This window comes from Mustela erminea, chromosome 20 (genome assembly GCF_009829155.1).
Source record: "Mustela erminea isolate mMusErm1 chromosome 20, mMusErm1.Pri, whole genome shotgun sequence".
Lineage (NCBI taxonomy): Eukaryota > Metazoa > Chordata > Mammalia > Carnivora > Mustelidae > Mustela > Mustela erminea.
In genome coordinates this window covers 1,592,078-1,601,627 of record NC_045633.1, presented here as the reverse complement: position 1 = coordinate 1,601,627, position 9,550 = coordinate 1,592,078, and positions in this window count along the sequence as shown.

Sequence of the window (9,550 nt, the reverse complement as noted above, 5' to 3'; positions counted from 1 at the left end):
CTCAGAGGGGCCGCCGGGGCCACCGCGGCAAGGGGACCCCCCAGGTGCCGTCCCGGAGACAGCCCGGCGAAGAGACGCCCGCTGAGGGGGTCGAGTGCCGACGCCCCCCGTCGTGGGCCCGAGTGGCCCCCGGGGCCGACACCAGCGAGAGCGGGAGCCCCTGTGCGGGGCGCGCCGCCGCCTGAGCGCCGGGCCCCGCGGCCGAGGGGTTCGCGGGGCGCCGCCCCCCGCGAGCCGCGCCGGGAACGACGCCCTGACCTTGGGGGAGGCCCCGCGAAGAGGCGGAGCCTGAACCGGCGACCTTGGCGTCTCTGAGCGGAGGCGCTGGCGGTCCCGGAGGCTTCGTCCGAGACGGGAAGGGAAGGCGGAGAGAAGGCGGTCACGCCGGCCTGGGGACGTCGGGGCCGGTGGGCGCACGGCGCGGACCCGTGAGGGCGTCGCGGCCGCATGCGGACATGTAGACGGTCGTGGACTCCGTGAGCACGAGGAGGTCCGGACGGCCGGCCAGCGACCCGGCTGCAGCCGCCCGAAGGGATAGGGGAGTCTTGGCTGCAGCAGTTGGAAAGGAGCCGATCGAGCGTTCTCGGGAGCTGGCGAATGACCAGCCCGGGGCTGTGCGGGGCCTCTGCTTCCCCTGCTCCAGCCCCTCCTTGCCCGCGCGCCTGGCGGCACCGGCAGGGAGGCCCGTCCCAGTGGCCACACGGCTCTCCGTGGCGCCACCCCAAGTCCTAGCAGCTTCGAATTCAAGAAGGGACCTGCTGCTGTTCCGAGGTTTCTTGCAGTAAAATGTCCAGACCTGACCCCGGCTGGTTGGCTTCGATCAGATCCTCCTCCGGGAACACGACAGACTGGACACGGATAAATGCCCCGACTCGCCCAAGCACGGTGGCTCAGGGCCGAGGCTGCCCGGTGGAGTCGGAAATGTCACTGAGGAGGGCAGGTTGTGGCCCAGGCAGCCCTCCTCCCGCGCTCTCCCCTGCTAACCGGTCTCAGATCGCTCTCAGATGGCCTTTGTTAAGGTCTTCGTCAACATTTTGTCCATCCATCTTCCCAGTTCGGGGGAAGATCTTCGTGAAAAAGACTCTAATTCTGTGGCCCCCTCCCGCCTCCCTGAAGCCCTTACACACCCTTTCTCTGTAGTTTCCAGTTTCTGTGATTTCCGCCCAGTTTCTAAGAGAGAGACACAGTGGGGACTAGAGGAAGGCCACAGTCTGGGGTTGATGAGTTAGGTTTGGAGATGCGTCTAAGCTGTCCAATAAAACAGATGTTCTGTGTTGACACGCTCCAGGATGGTAGCTCCTGGGCACTTGAAATGTGCTGGTGGGACTAGGGATTTAAACTTGAATTAATTAAAATAGCCACATGTGGCGAGTGACTACTGTGTTAGAGCAGGGGCGGTCTGTGGGCAGCTAGCCGAGCTGTCCAGCAGAGATAGCTGCAGTGTGAGCTGCATAAAACAGTTTGGGGAGGATCAGAAGTGAGAGTTGAAGCTACTGGTTGAAACCATGGACATGATCGAGATTGTCCAGGCAATTATCTGTAGAAGGAATAGGGCCCAGGACCTAATTCTGGAAAACAATCCACGCTTATCAGGTAGGCAGCCAATGAGGAGTAGAAAGTGCTGAGATGATGTCTTGGGTCAGGTTTCCCAGAAGCAGACCTGGAGATGACGTGTGTGCAAGTGACTTCATCAAACAGTGCTGCCAGAAGAAATCGGTAAGAGTGGGAGAAGCAGGAGAGGGAAGGAGAGAAAACCAAACGAGTGATTCCAGGCAAAGAGAAGTTCAACTTGATCCTACAGGGGAGCTCTAGACGAAAGATTTGTCCAGAAACAAGGGAGCGGGGCATTCCCTATACCTACAAGCCTTAGCTGTTCACCAAGCGACACTCCTGGAGATGTCAGTTCATCAAGACAAAGCTTCCTGGAGTCTGAGGGCATCCCTCGAAACCAGAAAAATAAAGAAATCTGGACACTGCGTTGGAAGAGGAACCACACCACAAAGACAATGGGGTATGGGAGTACAGAGCATGCGCGTGGGGGCACTTGGTCAGACACCTCACGAGCAAATGATTATAAAGGGATCCGTGGCATTGCCGCTGCCTCCTGTTTTAAAACATCGGTGACTGATGCTGTGGGGTCGCGAGTGGACGTTCAAAAAAAAAAAACATTCTTGAGATGTTTTTGGTGCCAAGAAGTGCATTTATTGTTGCATGGCGACAAGACTCATGGGCAGAAAGAGCCTTAGCTTTGCTGTATGAAGCTGGTGGTTATATGGATCGTGTTCAAAGTGGAGGGGACATGCGGGGAATATTAGATCGTAAATGTTTTCTTCGAATTTCTGCCTGTAAAACTGCTTTCGCAAGATTCCTCTGGTGCTTATCGTTCAGTTGGATGTTAACTATCGGTGACACATACAGACAGTCATGAGACCCTTTACAGTGTAGCAGCCAGCACGTATTTGATCCTTATCAGAGCTACGCAGGCTTTAGCTCAGCCTTCTGGGCTAAAGGTGAATATTTTTCTGCTTCTATCCCTATCAACTAACACTGTTTAGGGACTTTAGTGAGTAGCTGTTTAAAGATTTTGTTTATTTGACAGAGACACAGCGAGAGAGGGAACACAAGCAGGGGGAGAGGGAGAAGCAGGCTCCCCGCTGAGCAGAGCCCGATGCGGGGCTTGATGCCAGGACCCTGGGACCATGACCCGAGCCGAAAGCAGATGCTTAACCAATTGAGCCACCCAGGCGCCCTATGGTGAGAGTGGTTTTAAGGAAGTGGTAGAAGGGGCGCCTGGGTGGCTCAGTGGGTTAAAGCCTCTGCCTTCAGCTCAGGTCATGATCTCAGGGTCCTGGGATCGAGCCCCGCAATGGGCTCTGTGCTCAGCAGGGAGCCTGCTTCCTCCTCTCTCTCTGCCTGCCTCTCTGCCTACTTGTGATCTCTGTCTGTCAAATAAATAAATAAAATCTTAAAAAAAAAACAAGGAAGTGGTAGAAGCAGAAGCCAAATGGTAGTGGGCTGAGGAATAAATGGAAGGTGAGGGAACCGGAGGACGAGTACGGAGAGCTGGCCTGAGGGAGACCTGATCACGAGGGAGGTCTACAGGGGCGGAGCCAGTAGAGAGGATCCTGTTGGAAGGAGGGAGGTTTGGGGAAGGTGGGAATGGTGGGATCCAGGACCCACGTTAAGCCAAAGTATTAACGTAAAAGGGAGAAATACTTGCTTCTCAGGAACAGGGTATGTGACAGGATGCTTTTAGCTCTCAGTAATGAAACCCTTCAACCACTCCCAATGTAGGGGAGCTTCAGCGTGAAAAGAGGGGGCGCTTTCTGGCTCACAGAATTGAAAACCCAGAGGTAGAATGACTTCGGGCGTTTGAACGTGGTCTCGGTCTCTCAGCTCTGCTTTCCAGATTGTCCCCTCACAGGTGGCAAGATGGCTAGCAGCAGCCCCAAGCATACACCCTACTAGCTCCACAGTCGTCGTGGGAAAGATCATAGCCTTCCCGATGGCTCTGGCAAACACAACAGGACTGAGTCTCATCAGCTCTGCCTGGGTCGCCCGGCATAATGAAGAACTTGGTTTTTGTCTCCGCTTCCTGGCGCATAACTTTGAAAGTACTTGGAAGTTACCAAGTGATAGAAGTGCCCTTTAAATCCCACCCAAGTTTTAGCTCATGAGGTCACTAATGGCAAGCCCGTAGACAGCTTCAGGATAAGGGCTGGTCACCAGAAAGACTATCCTGGTGACTAGAGGGTTGCGGTTTTTATTTTATTATTTATTTATTGACATATAGTGTATTATTAGCCCGAGGGGTACAGGTCTGTGAATCGCCGGGTCTGTACATTTCACAGCACTCACCATAGCACACACCCTCCCCTGTGTCCGTCAGCCGCCTCCTTATCCCTCCCCCTCCCCCCAGCGACCCTCAGTTTGTTTTGTGAGATTGAGTCTCTTATGGTGTGTCTCCCTCCCGATCCCATCTTGTTTCGTTTCTTCCTTCCCTAACCCCCAAGCCCCCCACGTTGCCTCTCAAATTCTTCCTATCAGGGAGATCATATGATAATTGTCTTTCTCTGATTGACTTATTATGCTCAGCATAATACAGAGGGTTGGGATTTTTAAAAAGATTTATGCATGCATGTATGTTAATCTCTACACCTATCACGGGGCTTGAACTCCCAACCCCCAGACCAAAAGCCACATGTTCTTCTGACTGAGCCAGCCAGGCACGCCCGAGGGTTGGGATTTTGAGCTGCTTGTCCAGGGAGAGGAGGGGGATCCAGAAATTGAGTTCAGTCACGTGGCGATGACGTAATCAGTCACGCCTAAAACAGGAAAGCGGGTCTCCCAAACCTCACTCTGTGTCTCTTCGTTGAGCTGTTCCTGACTTGTATTCTCGACGCTAACTGTTATCATACGTATAGTGTTCTGCATTCTGTGAGTTGTTCTAGCAAATTATCACACCTGAGGGGGTTGCGGGGTCACGGGAAACTCCCTGATCTGGAGCAGGTTGGTCAGAAGCGAAGATGACGGGGTTCCCCACTTGCACCTCTCCTCTGAAATGGGGGCCGTCTGGGGGGGACTGAGCCCTTAACCTGTGGGGTCTGAGTTAACTTCGGGCCCTCAGTGGCGGAACTGAACTTGAGTACACTAGTACTCACCAAGTGTGATCACAGGGGATAGAGTTTGCTGACTGGTGAACCCTGGCTCAGAGGCCAGTCGTGGAGACCGGGATGGGCGGAGCACAGCAGAGGCAGCTCTTCAGAGGATAACCGGGGTCTCTGGCAGAAGGGGAAGTGGTTGCTTGTGGGATTTTCCTGGAGGCTCACCCCACTCCATCCCCAAGAGATGGGGATTTCTCCTCTTTCGTCTTCTGGGATGTCAAATCCAGCTTTGGTGCTTTGGTCAGGATCCCCTGCCCCGAATCCAGGGCTGGCACGGGGGCAGGTGGCGAGGGAAGCAGAGAGGAGACTGGGGCTGTGGTCCAGGACGGGCTGGTGCTGACCTGGCCCGGGCACTACGGTGGGGTTAGCAGCAAGGACAGTAGCCGGTGAGACTTCTGAGGAGACACTGCCAAGGCTGGCTCGTGAGGGAAGAGCGAAGACCGCCCTGGAGCTTCCAGCGCGTCCGTTGAGGGCCTCGAGGACAACGTCCTGAGCCCTAGTGCCCCAGCTACTAAGTTGCTGACCAGCCTAGTGCTCATGTCAAAGACGCCAGACCCCATCCTCTGAAGAGCAGCAAGAAATCCTAGAAAATCATCAAGTTTAACTTCCTCACTCCAATCCCCATTTTATAGATGATACAGCAGAGACTTCAAAAGTTACGGGGGTTCACCTTTATTTTCAACGTGATTGTGAATACAAAATTGGCTTTCCACTGAAAACATCAGGATACTTAACAAGCCCGACGCATAGGCTCAACTGAGATAATTCAGCACATAATTCCTTCAACCAATCCTTCTCCACCGGAGTGTTGGTTAGGCCCTGCTCAGACTCACAAAAACAAGCTCTTACTGCCATGACCTGGTGAGACCGGGAACAGCAACAACCCCACAAACCAGCCAACAAGCTGGTACGATAATAAGGTAATTTTAGAAATTTAGGTGCTCCCGGGGCACCTGGGTGGCTCAATGGGTTAAGCCTCTGCCTTTGGCTCAGTTCATGATCTCAGGGTCTCAGAACAGAGCCCCCAGAATAGAGAGAGAGTAGAGCTCTCTGCTCAGCAGGGAGCCTGCTTCCTCCTCTCTCTCTCTCTCTGCCTCTGTCAAATAAATAAAATCTTAAAAAAATTTTTTTAGGTGCTATGAGGAAAACCAAAGAGGACCAGTGAGGAGAGGGTGACGGGGGGGCTACTTTAGATAGAAGAGGTGACACTGATATCGGAGGTGGGGCTGAATGATGGGACAAACAGCTCTGGGAAAGGCTACAAGGAAGAACAGGCCAGGGAGAGGGAAGAGCATCTACAAAGATCCTGAGGTAGAAACAACTGGGGGATGTTTGCAGACCACAATGGCCGCCGTGGTTGGCAGCGAGTAAGGGGAGAATCATACTGGATGAGGTCAAAGAGGTGGGCCGCAGGGAGGAGTCTGGATTTTTATAGAACAGCTTTACAAGGTAGAATTCCCCTGCATACGGTTTGCCCATTTAAAGTAGGAGTTGGGGTTTTATTCTAAGTGTAGTACGGAGTCACGGGAGGGGTGTGTGTGTGTGTGTGTGTGTGTGCGTGTGCGCACGCGCGCGTGCATGTCAACTTCTGATCCAAGCTTAACTAATTAATTACAAATTGAAAGGTAATCTTTATTTTTATTTATCTATTTATTTCATTAATCTCTACACCCAATGAGAACCTCAATTTCACAACCCTAAGATCGAGAGTCACATGCTTGGGGTGCTTGGGTGGCTCTGTTGGTTAAGTGTCTGCCTTTGACTCAGGTCATGGTCCCAGAGTCCGGGGATCGAGTGAGGACCCTGCTTCTCCCACTCCTGCTCCTTCCTCCCTCCAATCCCCTGGCTCATGCTCTCTTGCTCTCAAATAAATAAAAATTAAAAATCTTAAAAAAAAAAAAGTTGCATGCTCTACGGACTGAGCCGGCCAGGTGGCCCTCTGATCCACATTTTCAGGGCTGATCTTGACTACTGTGCGGGCATGGGTTTGCGGTATTGAGAAGAACCGGAGCTGGGAGAGCCCCTGTAGAGGCTGTGAGCTAGCCTAGGTGATAGAAAATCCCAGACTGGGCCACAGGGTCAGCAGTGGAGACAGACAAACAATGACATCCAAGACATACTTTGGACAGCAAACCAGCAGGACTGCGTAAGTGGATCAGACACCAGGGTTGAGGGGAGGGAGAAAGGCAGCACTGCTTATTCGGAGGTGGAAGCAGAGCCTGGAAGAGAATGAGGGTCCCGTTTTGGACGTTAGGTCTGTAACACCACTTGGCGGCACGCTTCGATTTGGAAGGCTCATTAGTAGTTCAGGCACAATCATACAGAGCCCGACAGTGGCCCAGGCAGAGGATACAGACATAAAGGAAGTCCAGTCCTGGTCCCACTCAGGCCACTCGGTCTCAGACAAGTGAAACCAAGAAATACGTCTTAGGGTATTCAGTGCCACGGGACAGGTTCTCTTTTAGGAGGTATCTGGATGCAAACAGGCGACCGCGACAGTCTGGCGTAAGGAGTCCGGTCTTCTAAACTCCTCTGTTTTGCCCTCTTCTGGCTTTTGGCTTCATCACTGATCAGACATGACAGGCAGAAGCTGCAGGCTTTGCATCCAGACCCAGCCACACCCAGAGTCAGAAGGCAGCCCATCTCTTTGGTGTCTCCTGGAGGGCGAGAGCCCCTTTCCCGGAAGCCCCCAAAGTAGATCATTGCTGACCCATCATGGACCCCAAAGAAGTCACACACTCAACCCTAAACAAAGCCCCTGGCAAGGAGACTAGGCCCACCAGAAGTAGACGAGGCCTGTCAGGATTTATTCCCGGCACTGGGGAAAGGACCACCTTGAACAAAATCAGGGCCCCGTCCGTAGGAAGATGGAAACATGGGTGTTAAGCAGGAGCTCACAGACTGCTGGGGGGGACCCATTTCAGTTCAACAGCCTCTTTTTAAAGAGTTCCAGATTCTGCACCAAGAACATGTCTTTAACTACAGTCACTCAAAATGCATGTCTGAAAGAGAAATCCCTTTCTCCAAGCAAACTCACAGCCTCCTCGAGTCCTGATTGTTTCCCAGTTCCTTTGTCGTCCGCCCGCCGGCCCTGCCACCCCACCTGCTAGGTTTCTCCAGCAGCCGGCCTTCCTTTTTCTCCTGGCACTGCCCACAAGTCTCGGCAACTCTGAGCCCACCCTATTGCTACCTCACTAGCGGCCGTGCCAAACTGATGCTCCCACAAGCCACATGCTGGACGTCTGTATTCCCTGTGGCTGAATCCCCGCTAGCACGTCTGCTCTCCCAAAGTTAAAGTTACGCGGCCTCTCTTAGGCTCCTCTGATACCGATACGGACACAGGACGATCTAGGCTTCTCCAGTCAGATGCATTCAAGGGAGGCTTTGAATCTGCCTGGCTTTGGGGGCCGGAGGGTTGGGAGGGAGGGAAGGCCACCTTCTGGAGGCAGAAGCGGCTTCAGTGCCATGAGCAGTAGGTGTCGCGGATGAGTCTAAGGCCTGGCCCTTGGTGTTTGGTGGTGGTGGCGGTGGCGGGAACCCCACTTTTCTTCCCACATCAGATCAGTTCCATGGCTTGGGAGCGGTTTCTCTGGCCCATCCCACACTTCTGTAAGCTAACTCAAACCCCTAAACAAATCCTTCTTCTGTGTAAACCAGCCAATGGAAATTCTGTTGTCTAAATCAAGACTTCCAGCTACTGGGGCGCCTGGGTGGCTCAGTGGGCTAAGCCTCTACCTTCAGCTCAGGTCATGATCTCACGGTCCTGGGATCGAGTCCCACATCGGGCTCTCTGCTCAGCGGGGAGCCTGCTTCCCCCCCACCCCCTGCCTGCCTGCTTCTCCGCACACTTGTGATCTGTCAAATAAATAAAATCTTAAAAAAAAAAAAAAAAAGACTTCGATTACAGATGATACTACAGTCAACAGCAACAACTCTACAAAAAAATCTTCTCTGTTCGGACTCTTCTGAGAGCTGGGTTTCTCCAACTTCAGTCATTCGTGAACCACCTGCCTCCAAATCTGCCATATGTTTATATTCCCATAATATTATCTACCACATGCCGCTTCTTAAATAGACTTATTATTTATTTATTAATATTTTTAAGAAGATTTTATTTATTTACTTGAGAGTGCGCACGAGCGAGATAGCAGAGGCAGGAGGAGCAGCAGAGGGAGAGGGTGAGGGAGAAACAGACTCCCCACTGAGCAGGAAGCCTGATGTAGGGCTCCATCTCAGGACCCCGAGATCATGACCCGAGCAGAAGGCTGCTGCTTAACCAACTGAGCCACCCAGGTGCCCCTAAGTTGACTCATTGTCTAATCTCAGTATTTGCCACCCCAGTTTTCTGTTTCAAACAATACACATTCCAATAAAGACAGCACATCTAAAATAGAAAGCATTCGCTCAGTACCACCCCCCAAAAATCTTACATTCTCATAGTGGCCAATAGTGTCTCAGAAGAAACACCCGGAGTGGAGAACCTGAGGAACAGGATCAAGACAAAGAAAACCTTTAGTTATGGCACAGCCCTTCCTAAGCAGAGATGACGGGCCGGAAGGCCAGGAGGACACACGTCTTAGCAAGTTCTTCCTTTTCTTTGAGCAGTAAATTGGCAGCGCAATGACAGTATGGGGTGGTGGTCAAGTGCACGCTTTTCTCCGAGTTGCGTTGTTCTGGGTTCCTAAAGCACCCTGACGCTGTTTTCTCACCTGTGGCGTGGGGAAAGTCCCAGCTCCCGCCACACAGGGCAACACTGGGCGCGTGGCACGTGAACCAATACGAAGCGTTTGCACCAAGCCCCATCCATGCTAAGCTCTCGCTCTGTTTCCCAAACTCCTCCGAGCTTGGGAAACCGTGTGAGTTATAAATAAATACAATTTCCCTGT